This window comes from Crinia signifera, chromosome 9 (assembly GCF_055691185.1).
Source record: "Crinia signifera chromosome 9, ASM5569118v1, whole genome shotgun sequence".
Lineage (NCBI taxonomy): Eukaryota > Metazoa > Chordata > Amphibia > Anura > Myobatrachidae > Crinia > Crinia signifera.
This window is the reverse complement of record NC_139225.1, coordinates 3,778,240-3,798,250: the sequence shown is the minus strand read 5'-3', so window position 1 is coordinate 3,798,250 and position 20,011 is coordinate 3,778,240. Positions and strand designations below refer to the sequence as shown.

The following is a 20,011-nucleotide window of genomic DNA, read 5'->3' as shown; positions in this document are numbered from 1 at the left end:
CTGACAAACCGGATTCTTAGTATTGCCTCTCCGTTCACTGTGGGCAAAAATAATTGGTCATCAGTGACTACTAATTCGGTTCAGTAGCCAGAGGCAATTTTTTTCTTCCGAGGAAATCAATGACAGCGCTGAGGCCTTTTCAATGTGATTCAGCTTATAGAGCAGCCCTTATTTAGCTCTTGATAAGCATTCCGTTCTCGACAGCTATTTTGTTAAAATAGCATTAAAATATCTATATATGCAAGCAAGAGGTATATACGGTACATTCTGTTCCCCAGGGGATAGAGACATGGGCTTTACAGAAGACTGGGCACCGTGTTGAATCCGCTGGCAGACCCTACAAAGTTACATCATTATAATGGTAGTTTGACATGCTGGGTCCAAGTCAATGGTACTTTTTTGTTTCCCCGGTACAAAATCCCAGTACATTCTCTTTCTACTGTCGTTACGGCCGTTTGAGAAGATTCGGCAGGCCAGATTAGAAAATTATAATAAGAATTAAATTCTGAAGTTACTTTATTTAAATATACTTTTAGTTTTACTTCTAGATTGCTTCCTATTCACTACAGACACATTGGTTGCGGACAGAGTTAATTCTCGCTGTCCACCCTCAGGACAGGGCTCTCCTAATGAATTCATGTCTGTCACAACCTTCTCTAAGCTTGTGAAAGAGACCCCCCCAAATTGGGTTGAGGGTACCAGGATGAAAACTTGGAACCTGGGCCCTTATTCTGATTGACGCGTACTTTACCGCATACTTTCGGATCACGTCTTTACGGCGTCTGCGCATGCGTGGAGAACGCAACGCGCATGTGCCACGCCTTGACTCCGTACCAGTTCGGCCAAATCCCGTCCAAAACTGTTCCCCGCAATCAGTCGGGAAATATGGGCGTATTATGGGCGTCATGCGGAATGACACATGGGCGTAGTTTCAAAGTGGGCAAAACGGGGCGGAAACATGGGCGGACACGGGGGAGTACACTTATGTTGGGGGGCGTACATTCGGATACCACTCCGAATGCACGCGATCAAAAAGGGCAGAAATGTGCGGTGTCCACAAGTGTACTATTGCTTTGCGGACACCACTCGTTCATGCGGTAGGCGAACGTACCGCCTAATGACTACAAGCATTAACACCTGAACCCAATAGAATCGACTCCTTTACTCATTACTCACTAATAGGCCGCTTGTCAGTGCTTTAATTGAAACCATTGCTGCTTCAAGGAAACCTTACTCATCACCCACATATGCTGTACTTGTCAGACACTTTAAAACTGCTAACAATGGACATGACTGAATATTAATACTATCAATACACATGTGTATTCGACATGTACTCATGAAACCACACATTTTTGGTAAAGTAAACAAATTTATTTCTATACATGTCACAGTCAATGCCACTGTGATGCAATGACCAAAAAATACAAAATCCAAAAAATAAACAACATGGCAGGAATGTACCAAAATAAATAATAATACAAAACAAATATAATTGCACACAGATGGACTCCAGCACCTCCTATGTGCCACTGCACATGCAGCCAGTGGGAAATGAGGAGGCTGCTGGCCCTTCTACAGCAGGGCAACCTGCACCTGACCATTCTACAGCAGGGCAACCTACACCTGGCCCTTCTGCAGCAGGCCAACCTGCAGCTGCCTCATATGCACCATCAGCAGAATCATTTGGAACACAACCGGGGACTTCACAAGATAGTACCATGGCCATCACTTCAAGTACAGCTGACAGTAATGGCAGCCAAAAGAGGGCAACAGGGGCACCAAAAAGGACATATGAAGCAAGGGCTCATCTGGTTACCCTCAGCACGTGATTGGACACAAGAAGCTGACACACACAGCACAATGGAAGATTTGGGACCACATAACGGTGGAGATTAATGCAGCCACAAGTTCATTTGCGACCACGTTTGGCCTTGGTAGGCTCCTTGGCCTGTGCAGCAGCTCTTCTGGCACGGGCAGATGCTGGGGCAGGTGGAGCAGATGATGTTGAGGGGTTGGCTGGTCTACCCCTCCTGCCAGCAGGGAGTGTTGCCGGTGGTAATGCACCAGAAACGGATGACATTAGGACCCTGTTGCTGGTAACCAGCTCCACCATAAGCTCATTATGGTGGAGGAGGAGATCATTTTGGCGGGTGGCTTGCTCGGCCAGCACCTGAGCACTTGCAGCCATGGCCTGATGTGACTCAGCCATGGCCTGCATGCTCGCAGCGATGGCCTGCTGGGTGCTGACCAAGCTCGCCAGGATCTCCTCGGTCCTACGCATCCGTTCTGATGCCAAGTCTCCCTGCTGGTTGATGTCCCCAAGCATGTTGGCCAAGGCGGCCAAATCGGCTTGGGCCGATGGCTGCTGCTGCACAGGCCTACCCCTGGGGCCAGGTGGCACGGACTCCTCCACCTCCTGAGCAGAGTCGTCACCAAGCGGTGGGGTGTCTGTGGAAAAAGATAAACACAATTAGGACACATTCTAAGATAATTACTTGCACAAGTTTATGGCATGACCAATATTTACCTTCAATAAAAGACGCAAACACTTCAGCTGGGGCCTCGCTATCCATCGTGCTCACCCCCCTGATCTCCTCAACTGATATACAGCTCTCGGCCATCAACTCCAGGGGGGTGAGCTCTAGTCCTGATGGCATGGGCCCGGCCCCAGATGTCTGGCTGTGTTCCCACCGCTTGGTCATCTTCCTCTTCAGGTTGGTTTTGAAGTCCTGCCACCTGCAATGTAAGTTGACATATTAATACATGTCACTCCAGATGTTAGCTGTTGCAGCCATTGCTCTGTGCTACATATTACGACATGTGATTAATGTCCAAAAGATAATATTACATGCAACTATGATATCAACCGTTACAATACACATTCACAATCACCCTACTCTAACTCTCAACGAAATAACATGGCAATAATGTCTGTGTATCGTAACAACCTCACGGGCCATTTGCAAAATCCATCTAAGCATCAATTCAATCATTACTTGGCTATTACTGGGCACATGTATCACAAAACAACTTGCCTCTTCTTCACATGGTCCGTCTCACGAACTTGTGGCGCTACTTCATTAATCTCTGCCGTTATCTGTTCCCAAATCTTCCATCTGCGTGTGTGTGTCAGCTTCTCCGATGGACACTCAATCCAATCACGTGCTCGGGGAACCAGGATGGCAAGCTCCTGTGCTTCATATGCCTTATTTTTTTTGGTGGTTCCTCTGTTGCCCTGGCTCTCCCCTTGCCACATCCATGGCCACGCCCCCTGTCACGTGTCGCTGCACTTGAAGTGCTGGCCATGGTACTACCTTGTGAAGTCCCCGGTTGTGTTCCAAACAATTCTGCTGATGGTGCATATGAGCCAGCTGCAGGTTGGCCTGCTGCAGAAGGGCCAGGTGTAGGTTGCCCTGCTGTAGAATGGTCAGGTGCAGGTTGCCCTGCTGTAGAAGGGCCAGCAGCCTCCTCATTACCCACTGCCTGCATGTGCAGTGGCACATAGGTGGTGCTGGAGTCCAGATGGTCAAAAAGTTGCTGCAGCTCTGGGTCCACCTCTGGTTGTGATCCAGACATGTTAGCAACAACATTGTCACCTTCTAATACACCTTTATATACTGTTTGTGTATCCTGTTTGGCGGACATCAGCGGCAGCTGCGTTCCGTGCGTGAGCGTACGTCGCTGTTTTTTCGCGCCGCATACGGTGGCGGAAATTCCATTGTGTAAAACCTGGCGAAAGTTCGACATGAAATACTGGTCACCAATGCTAACATTGCATAGAATCTTCTGATACACCTGTGACTATTGCACAATACACATGCTATTTGCTAGCATGACATGACATTTGATTCATGACTACTGTGGTATTGTGGAGTTTGATTGCAAGCTAAAAGTAGCCCAATCCCTTAGATAATCCAGGCCACAAGTCATGCAATACTCATCTCTACTGTTATAGACCACACATGTGAGAGGCCTATAAATAGTGAATTGCTGCTAGAATCATTTGTCTCCAGATCTGGACTTGTCAGGGTCTAAGGTAAGCTCTTCCATGCTCCTTGTAGATATGATATCCATTAACAATGTAAGTGTATGAATGTATGCACCATTGCCTCACTGACTACAGATTGTTGGGCCAGCAAAGTGCGTGTAGCATTATTGCAACATGTCACATGTTCACTATTTCACTCACAGGTCTTAAACCTGTGTGGGTTCATCTATTGCAGGACAACATGTCCCAGCAATAGATGAAATGTCTCATAGTACATGATGTCGGCAAAAAATGCTGACACCTTTATCTGTGTGTTTAGGACGGTGTGTATTGAGTTCATATTATTGTTACATCATTATAGAGTCAAATGGATCTGCGGGATTTCACGGGGCGGCCATCTATTGTACGTATTGAAGCCTACAAATCTATTTGTAGTCGGATATGGCCATTATGTGCATAGGTGCATCAGTATTTATGTTCATTTCTTTATAGGTTGCTGAAGCAATGATGCACTACATGGAGAGGAGGCTAAGGGCACTTGCGGCTCTCCCCACTCGTCGCCCAAGGAGGCCAGGACGTGCTAGAATCTATCGCACACGGGTGACTCTGTTTGCTATGCCCGATGATGAGGTACTTACTAGGTACCGGTTACCGCCACATGTAATTCTGGATCTGCTCACGTTAATTGAGAGCGATCTGGAACCTCTACACGGGATCACGACAGCAATTCCGCCTCACACACAGCTGCTGGCGGTGTTGCATTTCTGCGCCTCAGGATCATTCCAACAAGTAGTGGCAGTACTTGCTGGAATATCTCAGCCGGCCTTCTGCCGAATCCTGAGGCGTGTGACGTTGGCCATGTTCAGGCGCAAGGGGCACTTCATGGCCATGACATTTGCCACCGAGACCATGCGCAGAAGCCAGCAGGCCTTCCATCAAATTGCTGGCTTCCCTAATGTGATAGGGGCTGTGGATGGCACCCATGTACCATTTGTGCCTCCATCTCGAAGTGAGAAGATATATAGGAACCGCAAATTGTTCCACTCACTGAACGTGATGGTGGTATGTGGCCCATCCATGGAAATTCTCGCCTTCAACTCGAAGTTTCCCGGAAGTGCCCATGACTCTCATGTCATCCGACAAACCGGGATATGGCAAAGACTCCAAGAGCTGGAAGGCCGTGATGCGTGGGTTCTGGGTGACTCCGGTTACCCATGTACGCCCTGGCTACTTACGCCGTACAGCTCCCCAGAACCGGGCCCACAGGAGGCATTCAATCGGGCGCATGTTGCCACCAGGCAAGTGGTGGAGCGCACAATTGGCCTTTTAAAGGGTCGATTTAGAGTGCTCCACCGCACTGGTGGTGACTTACAATATGCGCCTCAAATGGTGTCGAGGATCGTGGGCCTGTGTATATTTTTCCACAACATTGCTGTGCGGCGTGAGATACCCTTTGATGAGTGGGAGGTACCATCTGAGCCGCAAGATCCGCCCATGCGCCCATCCCGCGCCCCTGAATGCCGGAGGGGATACCAGCTGCGGGACTCTGTGGCGCAAAGATACTTCAGGTACATTTTATCTAGTTGACAGAACACACCAATTTTAGTAAAAATCACCCCTTCAAATAAGTACAGTGTGTTAGTTGTCAGTGTTACAAAACGAAAATTAGCCAGCCTGCCCTCCTAATGGCAAAGAAATAGTAGATATTTATCATATGTGCTTAGTTTTGGGGGAAGTTCAATATAGGTGCTCATTATTATACCTTGTACAAGGGATCTTATGTGTTTGTTATATCTTCATTATTGTAGTTGATACTATCCCTGATGACTGGTGAGTACATTGATTTATTCTCTAATGTGTTGGGGATTTTTTCCTGTGTTGATGTATGATTTGTTTGCAGATATATATATATATATCTATATATATGATATTTGAATTTATTAACATGTTTAAACATTTCAAGGAGCAGGCAGGCAGGCAGGCACCCAGGCAGGCAGGCAGGCAGGGCTGGTGTATAATGCTGGTCTCAGGATACCTGCAAGTATGTGTATGTGTCTTTTAAACATAAATGTACGCATACACATAGATGCATAGAGTAAGTAATGCTAACTACAGCTATGCGTTGCTAAGCTATAGCACGCGTTGCTTGGCGGAGCGAGGCGTCATTGGATTTGCTAAGTGCATACACACTGTGTTTTATATATATCAGATTTGTTCATTGCCATACATCAGCACTACTGTTTTGAAGGCATGCGAATTTGTCACCATTTGTGTTGGCGCAGAGACGCTGTTCATGTAAAGATGAACAATAAAGTTATTAACACAAATAACTGTGATAAACCAATGCCACCACCTGATTGGTTGATTGATGCCATTGTTAACATGGCGGAGACACGAAGGGCAGACCCCTTTTCACCTGCGGAGCTGAGGGTTCTGGTCTCCGTCATGGAGACAAGGCTGGGCCGTGCGGGGCCCTTTATCAGTAACCGCCATAAGCGGAGGGCCTATGCTGCGGCAGGGCGCCGTATTTACGCCCGCACTCGGGTGCGGAGGTCCATCGGGCAGCTCGAGAGGCGGTGGTCGGACCTCCGCAGGCGCCAGCCCCAGCTGTTACAGCAAATCAGGGGCGAAATAGCTGATTGTGAGTATTTTAGCTATGAAATTTCGCACTTACAACATAGCATATATAAACAATAAAATGTGTCTCATGATAAGTGGGTGTCCATGGGTTTAAAAGTCCATAGACTGTTATGTGTGCTTCTTCCTGGTTAACATGCAGTCATGTGGCTTTTATATGTAATGACATAGCATTGAGGATTCTGATGCATACAATGTGCCAGATGTAATATGTGTTACACATTGATAAATGCCAGGGTTGTAATGTTTGAACAAATTACTAACAATCACATAATAATTTAAATGTCACATTTTGGAGTCCATTAACAGTAAGGAGCTACTTTCCAGCATCGTTTGCCATCATTATCACCCTTCCATGTATGTCTTGTTATGGATTAATACATGTGCCCCAATGACCCGACATTGACCATGATTTTTTATTCTACCACACAGCACGAGCCCGAGCCCGACAGGCACGTGAAGAGGCCGAGGCAGCCCTGGCCGAGGAGGAGGCCCAAGACCCTGAGGAGGAGGTGGCGGCAAGGGTGGAGGAGGAGGAAGTGGAGGAGGAGGAAGTGGAGGAGGAGGAAATGTTGGAGGAGCAAGTGGAGGAGATGGTGGAGGAGATGGTGGAGGAGGTGGAGGAGATGGTGGAGGAGGTGGTGGAGGAGGAGGAGGTGCCTGAGGCGGTGGTGGTGGAGGAGGTGGAAGAGGAGTTGGTGGCAGAGGAGGAGGTGTTGGTGGCGGAGGAGGAGGTGGAGGAGGTGGTGGTGGTGGAGGAGGAGGTGGAGGAGGTGGTGGTGGTGGAGGAGGTGGTTGTGGCGGAGGAGGTGGACGAGGTCATGGTGGCGGAGGAGCTGGCGGAGGAGGGGGCTGAGGAGGCCACGGTTGCCCCAGAGGATTCCGAATCCGAGGGGGAGGAGGCGTGCCAGGCCCCAGAGTCCCATCAGATCGGTATGTTTACATAATGCATCATTCATGAAGTAGTTGTACTGGTATTTGTTATGTAGCACTGGTGATTAAAAATTTTGTTCCAATACTATTCATATAGACCCCAAAGTGGGTAGCTACAGATACAGGTACCGGTTAGATGGGGTGTCCAAGGCATCCCTTTCATCCAGGACACCTCTGAATGACACAGGTTTGTGGGATGGGTTGGAGCTCCATTTTGACTGCCACATCACCGTTGTAGTTAAACAGGATCCTGGAGTAAAGGGATGAGTGGATCATTTGTGGATTAAATTCACCTGCTGCAAGCGTTGATTATGACCCAATCAAATAGTGGAATCTATATTTGTGGTGAATGTTATTTATAAACTATAGGATGTATGCTATAAATGGAGTATGGCCCAGCCTACCTTGGAATGGAGTCACAAGTTGCCAGTGTCCCAGGAGGCTCCTCTACCTAAACACCCCCTGTAGTTCAGATTTTATTTTGCCCCGCACAGAATTGTAGGTTGGTTTAGACTGAATTATGATTTTGAGGATGTGTACTGTGCATTCCTGACATTTGCATAACTCCCATGCCACGAACCATCACTGAACTTAGACTGAGGAGATTGTGACAAGTTCTTATTGACGGAGCCCATTACATGCTTGTCATTGGTTAGTCATGGGTGGGTTGTGACTGAGAAGAAACACTATGACTGTTATGTCTTCTGCAGAGTAAAGGGTAGAGTGAAAAAAACACAGTATGTAGCAAATAAGTTTGCATGTATGTATATATGTATGTATGTGTCATATCTATTTATCTATGTGTGTCTCTATCTCTCTACATATATATATATATATATATATATATATATATATATATATATATATACACACACATGTCACCTAGCATTTGTGCAATGTATGTAGCAGTATGTGAAATGTATGCATGAAAATCATGACTAATTTTTGCCCCTTTGACATGCCCACAGATGCCACAACACCGGCAGATGAGGGGATTCGTGGGGCCCTGCTGCGGATGGGCCACCACTTAAGACTACTCATCGCGGATCTGCAGGACCTGCGCGATTTGCTTTTGTAAATTTTTTTCTTTTGATTTTGAGATTTCATTGTTAATCATAATAAATTATTTATGCAAGTTGAAAGTTGTTGGTTTTCTTTGCACATTACACAGTATATGTGTAGATTGTTTATAATATTTGACACAGGGTCTAATACAAACCATTGCACTTGAATTGCTGTAAGGGTTAATGTGTGCAATGCATGTGTTAGGCATGCTTGTAAGGATATATTGGCATCTAATTGATTCCAATTCCAAATAAGCATTTTTTGATGAGGATAGGTAATTGAATAAGTGGGTCATGTGATGTATTGCAGAATATACATAATAGTGGGTTGTTTGGCGTAAATACTCCGCTTACGGGCGGTAGCACCGCTTGGCTCCCGTTCGGATGCGGTATTCCCGAGCATACTCTGTAATACTCTGTAATACCGTGCAGAATCGGAGTGTTTCTCCCGCACACGCATGGTTTGTATGTGGTCCGTAAACACGCCCTGTTCTTAAAGAGTGAGTCCGTCCGAATGCGGAGGACACGTGGGCGTTTCTACGGACGATGGCCGCATGCGGCAAAACACCGTGGCGTGCGGACCACTCCGTAAGAATGCGGGAATATCCGCACCGATCAGAATAAGGGCCCTGGTGTACTGACCTACTCTGTCAGACTGTCTGGGAGAACCAAAAATGTTAGGTGTCTTTCTCAGGCTGGGGATAGTTTAGGCTGCGCACTATCGCACACGTACTGATTGAGGTGGGGGGTCCAGGCAGCTTGATGTTGCACTTTGCATGTAATGGCGTCACAGAGACCCCCCCCCATCCTCAATAACAGGATTGTCAGACTTGATATTGCATAACAAGATTAAACGGTAATAGATAAAGGGTTTAAGATGGATAATTATTTTTTTGGGAGATTCGCTGCTGCACATGGATCTTTCTACTTCATGGGCCTAATTCAGACAAAATCATGCTGCACTGCAGGTGGGGAGATGTAAAATGTGCAGAGAGAGTTCGATTTGGGTGGGGTGTGTTCAAACTGAGATCTAAACTGCAGTGTAAGAATAAAGCAGACAGTATTTACCCTGCACAGAAACAATATAACTCACCCGACTCTAGGCTCTCTGCACGTGTTACATCTGCCCCTCCTGCAGTGCACATGGGTTTGACCATTCGGAGAAAAATATCTGTCCTGCGATCGGTCTGAATTAGGCCCCACAGTCTTGGCCTTGAGTGAATTGTGATCATAGGCGCTGAAACCGTGGGTGCTCCGGGGCCCGAGCACCCACGGAAGGCGAGGAGCACCCACGGGCCACGGCCGGAGCTCACCATCGGGGATCCTGGCAGCGCTGTATTAATACCGCTGTTAGTTCCCATCTTCCACAGGGACCCCCCTGCTGACGGAATATCCGCTGCTGGGACCCCGCTGCGGCGCTGCCAGGACCCCCTACCTACCTCCATCCAGGACTGGGGAGGGCATCCTTGAGCACCCACCGGCAAAAACGTAAGCCGGCGCCCTTGATTGTGATGTTTCCCCATCTCCACTACTCTTTCATCCTCCAATCACCTGAATAACAATGAAGACAACTTCTACCTGCCCCCAGTTATGACAGCAGGACACCTGTACGCTGATTCTGATGTAATTGTTCCCCTTGGCCGCAGGTTCTGTCTCCAGCACAGACACATACAGAGAGAGCGAGTGGAACACTTATCCGTATTCCAGTCAGCTCCTGCAGCTAATTAGCAGAGCGGGACACTGAGCTCTCATTGGGCTCGTGCGATGTGCTGGCTTTATATTTTAATGTTTTAATTGTTTCAGGTTTATGCATAAAAGAGGCCTAATGACAGTGAAGGGAGATGTGCTTAAATCTCGATCGAAATCTGTGTAAAAAGGTCACTTGCAATTTATCTGTGCTTTCCCCAAGTTGCCTTCAATTAGTGTTTTACCAAGATCAGAACAAGACGTGGCGGCTGAGGGTGACACTCGTGGGATTGTGCTTCTCGAATAGGGCTCAATCAAGGCCACGCTGGCCCTGACCAGAAGAGCCCAGTGCTATGGGGACTTACCAGGCCAAACAAATGTACTGCTGGGTACACACTAGCCGATTCCCGCATAGTTATCTATATCGGGGGTGTGGGGGAGAACAATATACTGTAGAGCATATCGTTCACGATTTCGGTCAGTGACGTCACACGCACCCTGCAGCCGCTTATGATATTGGGCGAGATGCACTAAGCCTTTAAAAGTGATAAAACGGAGAGAGATAAGCCATCAACCAATCAGCTCCTAACTGTCATTTTTCAAACACAGCCTGTAACATGGCAGATGGGAGCTGATTGGCTGGTGCATTATTACTCTCCATTTTCTCACTTTTCAAGCTTAGTACATCATCGATGGTGCATAACTATGCAATGGATGACCATCAATGATTTTACATATCGATGGCCATCCATTGTCTTTGAATGATTGGCCTGTGGGTCAATCAGAATACGGAGGTGGGACTTCATGGGTGTCCTGGGCGGAGTTATGCTCTGTGTCCCAGGGAAAAAAACAAAACTATTCGTTTAAGCTTGACATCGATGGTGGGAAACCATCTGGTTCTCCCCCATCGATGTCAAAACTATTCGATATCGGCCATAAAACATCAATGTCTAAACATCGATGGTCGATGGCCATCCCTACTTAAATATTTCCAGGGACATTTCTAATGACAGGTGTAATGATTTTGCTATAGAGTTGCACATTTGGTAAGACACTCCGGGGGAAATTTACTAAGATGTGTATTCTACAGTACTTAACATGTGATGTTGCTATGGGCAACCAATCAGATCCTGTCTACTGTCTTCTAGAGGGTGCTAAATAAACAAGAAGTAGATTCTGATTGGTTGCCCACAGCAACATCCCATGTGAAGTAGAATACACATCTTAGTACATTTCCCCCAATGTCCCTCAGGGCGTTTCAGAAGACACACTGCATTCATTACAATGTATAGATTGAGTACACTTTCGGGCAGCCCCCCTGGCACTGTAGTACATTACAGGACGGCTTTAGTCGGGTACAGCACCTGCATTGCATTTTCCCCAAGGGCGTGTTGTTATTTAACAGTTTGCTGTAATTGAATAAACGTTAACATCTTTAGCTGATCGTAGAGGCGCCTCCATGGACAAATCTGTGCAAATGCTGCCTGTATGTCAGTGTACCGCGCAGTCGCACGCGGGGATAGGTTCCCTATATATATATAGGCGGTGCTGCCTGTACAGATGCCAGTGTACCGCGCAGTCGCATGTGGGGATAGGCTCCCTTTATATATAGGCGGTGCTGCCTGTACAGATGTCAGTGTACCGCGCAGTCGCACGCGGGGATAGGTTCCCTTTATATATAGGCCGTGCTGCCTGTACAGATGTCAGTGTACCGCGCAGTCGCACGCGGGGATAGGTTCCCTTTATATATAGGCCGTGCTGCCTGTATGTCAGTGTACCGCGCAGTCGCACGCGGGGATAGGTTCCCTATATATATAGGCGGTGCTGCCTGTACAGATGCCAGTGTACCGCGCAGTCGCATGTGGGGATAGGCTCCCTTTATATATAGGCCGTGCTGCCTGTACAGATGTCAGTGTACCGCGCAGTCGCACGCGGGGATAGGTTCCCTTTATATATAGGCCGTGCTGCCTGTACAGATGTCAGTGTACCGCGCAGTCGCACGCGGGGATAGGTTCCCTTTATATATAGGCCGTGCTGCCTGTACAGATGTCAGTGTACTGCGCAGTCGCATGCGGGGATAGGTTCCCTTTATATATAGGCCGTGATGCCTGTACAGATGTCAGTGTACTGTACAGTCGCACGCGGGGATAGGTTCCCTTTATATATAGACCGTGCTGCCTGTACAGATGTCAGTGTACTGCGCAGTCACATGCGGGGATAGGTTCCCTTTATATATAGGCCGTGCTGCCTGTACAGATGTCAGTGTACCGCGCAGTCGCATGTGGGGATAGGCTCCCTTTATATATAGGCCGTGCTGCCTGTACAGATGTCAGTGTACTGCGCAGTCACATGCGGGGATAGGTTCCCTTTATATATAGGCCGTGCTGCCTGTACAGATGTCAGTGTACCGCGCAGTCGCATGTGGGGATAGGCTCCCTTTATATATAGGCCGTGCTGCCTGTACAGATGTCAGTGTACTGCACAGTCGCATGCGGGGATAGGTTCCCTTTATATATAGGCCGTGCTGCCTGTACAGATGTCAGTGTACTGCGCAGTCGCATGCGGGGATAGGTTCCCTTTATATATAGGCCGTGCTGCCTGTACAGATGTCAGTGTACTGCACAGTCGCATGCGGGGATAGGTTCCCTATATATATAGGCCGTGCTGCCTGTACAGATGTCAGTGTACTGCGCAGTCACATGCAGGGATAGGTTCCCTCTATATATAGGCCGTGCTGCCTGTACAGATGTCAGTGTACCGCGCAGTCGCATGCGGGGATAGGTTCCCTTTATATATAGGCCGTGCTGCCTGTACAGATGTCAGTGTACCGCGCAGTCACATGCGGGGATAGGCTCCCTTTATATATAGGCCGTGCTGCCTGTACAGATGTCAGTGTACCGCGCAGTCACATGCGGGGATAGGTTCCCTTTATATATAGGCCGTGCTGCCTGTACAGATGTCAGTGTACCGCGCAGTCGCACGCGGGGATAGGCTCCCTTTATATATAGGCGGTGCTGCCTGTACAGATGTCAGTGTACCGCGCAGTCACATGCGGGGATAGGCTCCCTTTATATATAGGCGGTGCTGCCTGTACAGATGTCAGTGTACCGCGCAGTCACATGCGGGGATAGGTTCCCTTTATATATAGGCCGTGCTGCCTGTACAGATGTCAGTGTACCGCGCAGTCACATGCGGGGATAGGTTCCCTTTATATATAGGCCGTGCTGCCTGTACAGATGTCAGTGTACCGCGCAGTCGCACGCGGGGATAGGTTCCCTATATATATAGGCCGTGCTGCCTGTACAGATGTCAGTGTACTGCGCAGTCGCACGCGGGGATAGGTTCCCTTTATATATAGACCGTGCTGCCTGTACAGATGTCAGTGTACCGCGCAGTCGCACGCGGGGATAGGCTCCCTTTATATATAGGCCGTGCTGCCTGTACAGATGTCAGTGTACCGCGCAGTCACATGCGGGGATAGGCTCCCTTTATATATAGGCGGTGCTGCCTGTACAGATGTCAGTGTACCGCGCAGTCGCACGTGGGGATAGGTTCCCTATATATATAGGCCGTGCTGCCTGTACAGATGTCAGTGTACTGCGCAGTCACATGCGGGGATAGGTTCCCTATATATATAGGCGGTGCTGCCTGTACAGATGCCAGTGTACCGCGCAGTCGCACGCGGGGATAGGTTCCCTATATATATAGGCGGTGCTGCCTGTACAGATGCCAGTGTACCGCGCAGTCGCACGCGGGGATAGGATCCCTTTATATATAGGCCGTGCTGCCTGTACAGATGCCAGTGTACCGCGCAGTCGCACGCGGGGATAGGTTCCCTTTATATATAGGCCGTGCTGCCTGTACAGGTGTCAGTGTACCGCGCAGTCGCACGCGGGGATAGGATCCCTTTATATATAGGCCGTGCTGCCTGTACAGATGTCAGTGTACTGCGCAGTCACACGCAGGGATAGGTTCCCTTTATATATAGACCGTGCTGCCTGTACAGATGTCAGTGTACCGCGCAGTCGCACGCGGGGATAGGTTCCCTATATATATAGGCGGTGCTGCCTGTACAGATGCCAGTGTACCGCGCAGTCGCACGCGGGGATAGGATCCCTTTATATATAGGCCGTGCTGCCTGTACAGATGTCAGTGTACCGCGCAGTCGCACGCGGGGATAGGCTCCCTTTATATATAGGCCGTGCTGCCTGTACAGATGTCAGTGTACCGCGCAGTCGCACGCGGGGATAGGTTCCCTTTATATATAGGCCGTGCTGCCTGTACAGATGTCAGTGTACCGCGCAGTCACATGCGGGGATAGGTTCCCTTTATATATAGGCCGTGCTGCCTGTACAGATGTCAGTGTACTGCTCAGTCGCACGTGGGGATAGGCTCCCTTTATATATAGGCCGTGCTGCCTGTACAGATGTCAGTGTACTGCGCAGTCGCATGCGGGGATAGGTTCCCTTTATATATAGACCGTGCTGCCTGTACAGATGTCAGTGTACCGCGCAGTCGCATGCGGGGATAGGTTCCCTTTATATATAGGCCGTGCTGCCTGTACAGATGTCAGTGTACTGCGCAGTCACACGCAGGGATAGGTTCCCTTTATATATAGGCCGTGCTGCCTGTACAGATGTCAGTGTACTGCTCAGTCGCACGTGGGGATAGGCTCCCTTTATATATAGGCCGTGCTGCCTGTACAGATGTCAGTGTACTGCGCAGTCGCATGCGGGGATAGGTTCCCTTTATATATAGACCGTGCTGCCTGTACAGATGTCAGTGTACCGCGCAGTCGCATGCAGGGATAGGTTCCCTTTATATATAGACGGTGCTGCCTGTACAGATGTCAGTGTACCGCGCAGTCACATGCGGGGATAGGCTCCCTTTATATATAGGCCGTGCTGCCTGTACAGATGTCAGTGTACCGCGCAGTCGCATGCAGGGATAGGTTCCCTTTATATATAGACGGTGCTGCCTGTACAGATGTCAGTGTACTGCGCAGTCACACGCAGGGATAGGTTCCCTTTATATATAGGCCGTGCTGCCTGTACAGATGTCAGTGTACTGCGCAGTCGCATGCGGGGATAGGCTCCCTTTATATATAGACGGTGCTGCCTGTACAGATGTCAGTGTACTGCGCAGTCACACGCAGGGATAGGTTCCCTTTATATATAGGTGGTGCTGCCTGTACAGATGTCAGTGTACTGTGCAGTCGCACGCGGGGATAGGTTCCCTTTATATATAGGCCGTGCTGCCTGTACAGATGTCAGTGTACCGCGCAGTCGCACGCGGGGATAGGCTCCCTTTATATATAGGCCGTGCTGCCTGTACAGGTGTCAGTGTACTGCGCAGTCACATGCGGGGATAGGCTCCCTTTATATATAGACCGTGCTGCCTGTACAGATGTCAGTGTACCGCGCAGTCGCATGCGGGGATAGGTTCCCTTTATATATAGGCCGTGCTGCCTGTACAGATGCCAGTGTACCGCGCAGTCGCACGCGGGGATAGGTTCCCTATATATATAGGCCGTGCTGCCTGTACAGATGTCAGTGTACTGCGCAGTCGCATGCGGGGATAGGTTCCCTTTATATATAGGCCGTGCTGCCTGTACAGATGTCAGTGTACCGCGCAGTCGCACGCGGGGATAGGTTCCCTATATATATAGACGGTGCTGCCTGTACAGATGTCAGTGTACTGCGCAGTCGCATGCGGGGATAGGTTCCCTTTATATATAGGCCGTGCTGCCTGTACAGATGTCAGTGTACCGCGCAGTCGCATGCGGGGATAGGCTCCCTTTATATATAGACGGTGCTGCCTGTACAGATGTCAGTGTACTGCGCAGTCACACGCAGGGATAGGTTCCCTTTATATATAGGCCGTGCTGCCTGTACAGATGTCAGTGTACTGCGCAGTCGCACGCGGGGATAGGTTCCCTTTATATATAGACCGTGCTGCCTGTACAGATGTCAGTGTACCGCGCAGTCGCACGCGGGGATAGGTTCCCTATATATATAGGCGGTGCTGCCTGTACAGATGCCAGTGTACCGCGCAGTCGCACGCGGGGATAGGTTCCCTTTATATATAGGCCGTGCTGCCTGTACAGGTGTCAGTGTACCGCGCAGTCGCACGCGGGGATAGGATCCCTTTATATATAGGCCGTGCTTCCTGTACAGATGTCAGTGTACTGCGCAGTCACACGCAGGGATAGGTTCCCTTTATATATAGACCGTGCTGCCTGTACAGATGTCAGTGTACCGCGCAGTCGCACGCGGGGATAGGTTCCCTATATATATAGGCCGTGCTGCCTGTACAGATGTCAGTGTACTGCGCAGTCACACGCAGGGATAGGTTCCCTTTATATATAATCCGTGCTGCCTGTACAGATGTCAGTGTACCGCGCAGTCGCACGCGGGGATAGGTTCCCTATATATATAGGCGGTGCTGCCTGTACAGATGCCAGTGTACCGCGCAGTCGCACGCGGGGATAGGATCCCTTTATATATAGGCGGTGCTGCCTGTACAGATGTCAGTGTACTGCGCAGTCGCACGCGGGGATAGGTTCCCTTTATATATAGGCCGTGCTGCCTGTACAGATGTCAGTGTACTGCGCAGTCGCACGCGGGGATAGGTTCCCTTTATATATAGGCGGTGCTGCCTGTACAGATGTCAGTGTACCGCGCAGTCGCACGCGGGGATAGGTTCCCTTTATATATAGGCCGTGCTGCCTGTACAGGTGTCAGTGTACCGCGCAGTCGCACGTGGGGATAGGCTCCCTTTATATATAGGCCGTGCTGCCTGTACAGATGTCAGTGTACTGCGCAGTCACACGCAGGGATAGGTTCCCTTTATATAAAGGCCGTGCTGCCTGTACAGATGTCAGTGTACCGCGCAGTCGCACGCGGGGATAGGTTCCCTATATATATAGGCGGTGCTGCCTGTACAGATGCCAGTGTACCGCGCAGTCGCACGCGGGGATAGGATCCCTTTATATATAGGCGGTGCTGCCTGTACAGATGTCAGTGTACTGCTCAGTCGCACGTGGGGATAGGTTCCCTTTATATATAGGCCGTGCTGCCTGTACAGATGCCAGTGTACTGCGCAGTCGCACGCGGGGATAGGCTCCCTTTATATATAGGCGGTGCTGCCTGTACAGATGTCAGTGTACTGTACAGTCGCACGCGGGGATAGGTTCCCTTTATATATAGGCCGTGCTGCCTGTACAGGTGTCAGTGTCTCGGACAGGTGGACAGAACCTCACTGAACCTCCTGCGAGATGTCACACACGGACAGAACCTCACTGTATCCCCTGCGAGATGTCACACACGGACAGAACCTCACTGAATCCCCTGCGAGATGTCACACACGGACAGAACCTCACTGAATCCCCTGCGAGATGTCACACGGACAGAACCTCACTGAATCCCCTGCGAGATGTCACACACGGACAGAACCTCACTGAATCCCCTGCGAGATGTCACACACGGACAGAACCTCACTGAACCTCCTGCGAGATGTCACACACGGACAGAACCTCACTGAACCTCCTGCGAGATGTCACACACGGACAGAACCTCACTGTATCCCCTGCGAGATGTCACACACGGACAGAACCTCACTGTATCTCCTGCGAGATGTCACACACGGACAGAACCTCACTGAATCCCCTGCGAGATGTCACACACGGACAGAACCTCACTGAATCCCCTGCGAGATGTCACACACGGACAGAACCTCACTGAATCCCCTGCGAGATGTCACACATGGACAGAACCTCACTGAATCCCCTGCGAGATGTCACACACGGACAGAACCTCACTGTATCCCCTGCGAGATGTCACACACGGACAGAACCCTCACTGAATCCCCTGCGAGATGTCACACGGACAGAACCTCACTGAACCTCCTGCGAGATGTCACACACGGACAGAACCTCACTGAACCTCCTGCGAGATGTCACACACGGACAGAACCTCACTGAATCCCCTGCGAGATGTCACACACGGACAGAACCTCACTGAATCCCCTGCGAGATGTCACACATGGACAGAACCTCACTGAATCCCCTGCGAGATGTCACACATGGACAGAACCTCACTGTATCCCCTGCGAGATGTCACACACGGACAGAACCTCACTGAACCTCCTGCGAGATGTCACACACGGACAGAACCTCACTGAATCCCCTGCGAGATGTCACACACGGACAGAACCTCACTGAATCCCCTGTGAGATGTCACACACGGACAGAACCTCACTATATCCCCTGCGAGATGTCACACACGGACAGAACCTCACTGTATTTGTGTAGAACTCTTCAGCCCTATACTATAATTATTCGGAATAATGCGAGGTGTGAATCAGAGGTTCGGGACCAATAATGAGATAACTGAATTCATACTGCTATGGGATAAAGCAGAAGATATTCTCTGCGATGCCAGTTAAGTGTCCGGAAAGGCGGTGATTGCACAGAGTGCAGCCGCCGCGTTGTGCTCAGCCTTCCTTACACAAACTAGCCCTTGTAAGGATCATATGCTGGAGCAAGAATCCAAGAATGCTGATTGGAGCTTTCCCCATGGGGGAATCTGGGACACTGGCACAGGCTCGTTAGTGCTGACCTTGGCATGGGTTCTGGTGGCTGATGGATAGGGTACCCAGCCGGACAAAGCCCTGGGGACGCCCTCAACATATCCATTATTGTCCCATCAGCGCCTCCCATGACCCCTCCCCAGTTCCGAATGCCACAGCCATCAGGAAGAGTATAAATCTATGTCTGATTGTGGGGAGAAGAGGAGGGGGGACAAGGAATGAAAAATGTCCTTTTTATGACTCTTACAACAAAGCAGCCTGGCGCAGACAAGTCATCCTGAGCAGGAGGAGGATGGGAAGGAGAGGAAGGAGGTTAGCATACAGGGAAGTTAGGAGGCAGACAGCACTGTGGATTAACCCATTGGGGGCTCTAGTGAATACCTGGTGCAGCGCTACATTACATAGCAGATTTTATTTAGTGGATGAGGATGATTACACATCAGTTTTGATTGTACTTTTAATTAGTGTTCTAAATGCTGTTTACGCAAGCTCTTTATTTTTCAAGAATATGCAGTATAGAAGTACATATAATACACCATTATTGGGATGCACTATTATAATGGTGGGTCAATCTGTTATTAGTTTGCTCAAGTGTCAGCGCACCATTGTCCCGGGACCCCAAGTGTCAGCGCACCATTGTCCCGGGAACCCAAGTGTCAGCGCACCATTGTCCCGGGACCCCAAGTGTCAGCGCACCATTGTCCCGGGAACCCAAGTGTCAGCGCACCATTGTCCCGGGAACCCAAGTGTCAGCGCACCATTGTCCCGGGAACCCAAGTGTCAGCGTACCATTGTCCCGGGAACCCAAGTGTCAGCGTACCATTGTCCCGGGAACCCAAGTGTCAGCGCACCATTGTCCCGGGAACCCAAGTGTCAGCGCACCATTGTCCCGGGAACCCAAGTGTCAGCGCACCATTGTCCCGGGAACCCAAGTGTCAGTGCACCACTGTCCCGGGAACCCAAGTGTCAGCGCACCACTGTCCCGGGACCCCAAGTGTCAGCGCACCATTGTCCCGGGACCCCAAGTGTCAGCGCACCACTGTCCCGGGAACCCAAGTGTCAGCGCACCATTGTCCCGGGAACCCAAGTGTCCGTGCACCACTGTCCCGTG

At 49.8% G+C, this 20,011-nt stretch overlaps 1 protein-coding gene across 1 annotated transcript in view; it reads right to left on the bottom strand.

The window, feature by feature from the left end:
• CFAP77 (cilia and flagella associated protein 77) overlaps window positions 1-20,011 on the bottom strand; it is a 164,012-nt gene that overhangs the window by 52,608 nt on the left and 91,393 nt on the right. The window lies entirely within an intron of this gene.